The 1,427-nt window shown below is 24.3% G+C and overlaps 1 protein-coding gene across 4 annotated transcripts in view; it reads right to left on the bottom strand.

The window, feature by feature from the left end:
- Arfgap2 (ADP-ribosylation factor GTPase activating protein 2) overlaps positions 1-1,427 on the bottom strand; it is a 15,152-nt gene that overhangs the window by 1,150 nt on the left and 12,575 nt on the right. The window lies entirely within an intron of this gene.

Raw genomic sequence — 1,427 nt, 5'->3', positions numbered from 1 at the left:
GATCCGAATGAATGTATTATATGTAAAATTCTTCGGTTAATCGGGACAGTCGGGATAATGGGGACAAATGGGTCACCGCCCGATGTGTCCCAATTAAGCGGATTCGACTGTATAGCAATTGAAAGACAATTTTTAAAACCGAAAACTTTTGTCCTTCAAAGGTTCCAACATTATACAAAAAGAAAATCTCATAGAAGTGTAAAGATTAAACATTAGAGTTGTATGTACAAGTAAAACTATTTTTTTTTCTATTCATATGCTTTCACAAAAAGTTATTATACGTCAGTAATTACTGATTATAATCAGTGTTTGGAAGGAACAAGTTCCAAAAAGAACGGATTTCTGGAACGAATTCCTTTTTATAAAAAAAGAACGAGAAAATGAACTAGTTGTTTTCTTAAAGGAAAAATAACAAAATTGTTTGTTCCTTTCTAGTTCCAATGATTTACACAAATAAGTATGTAAAAATTGAAATTAAGATATATTTTTTTAATGTGTATAATGTATATTCCTAATTAGTGATTGTTATTAAGTATAGACGTTATGACAATCGACATACGTTAGCCAAATTTAATTTTGAAGAAAATCTCAAAATATATAATAATATATTGCATAAACATATAAAATATGTACCTACTTGTAGTTATATATTATAAATAAAAATTAAAGAAGTATGCATAATACGAAAAAAATACATTGATGATTAAAAAGAATTTTAATTTTATTTGGAACTAAAAAAGGAACTCGTTCATTTTCCAAATAAACGACAAAGGAACGAATTATTATTATTTTTTTTTTTTTTTAAGGAACAAGGAACAGAACGAATTCCTTTTTTTAAAAAAAGAACGAGGAACGGAACGAATTCCTTTTTATAAGGAACTCGCCAAACACTGATTATAATCATAAAGAATAAATATAAAAGAAAGTAAGTTAGTTATAATATTAAGAAAGGTGGTTCTTATTGACTATGGAATAATTTGAGTATTCGCTACAACAATGAAAATCGATTTCATAATAGATATTAGTTTGAAAATTTTTATAATGATTATTCGATGTTCAGAAATGTTAACTATTATTCTTTTCTAATTATACTTTGAGATTAGGTATATTTTGATAGTTAAAATGATTATTGAGAAGAAAATTAATCTGAAGATTGTATATATCAAAGTAATACTTAAATTGTATTAAATTAATATATTTCAAATACATTCATTCATAAAAGTTATTTTTCTATAGTCATGTTAAATTGAATTCAATAATATCCAAAGAATATTTTAAATGATATATTTATTATATTACATAAAATAAAGTGATAGTACAATTCGCTATGATACTACCATATTTAGTGGTAATTTAAAATAAAGGAAACTACTTCCATTTCTTTTATAACAAAAATTATTAAGATTAGTATTTTAGATTCTGAGTGG

The sequence above is a fragment of the Acyrthosiphon pisum genome, chromosome A3 (genome assembly GCF_005508785.2).
Source record: "Acyrthosiphon pisum isolate AL4f chromosome A3, pea_aphid_22Mar2018_4r6ur, whole genome shotgun sequence".
In the NCBI taxonomy this organism is placed as follows: domain Eukaryota; kingdom Metazoa; phylum Arthropoda; class Insecta; order Hemiptera; family Aphididae; genus Acyrthosiphon; species Acyrthosiphon pisum.
This window is presented reverse-complemented; position numbering and strand designations above follow the sequence as displayed.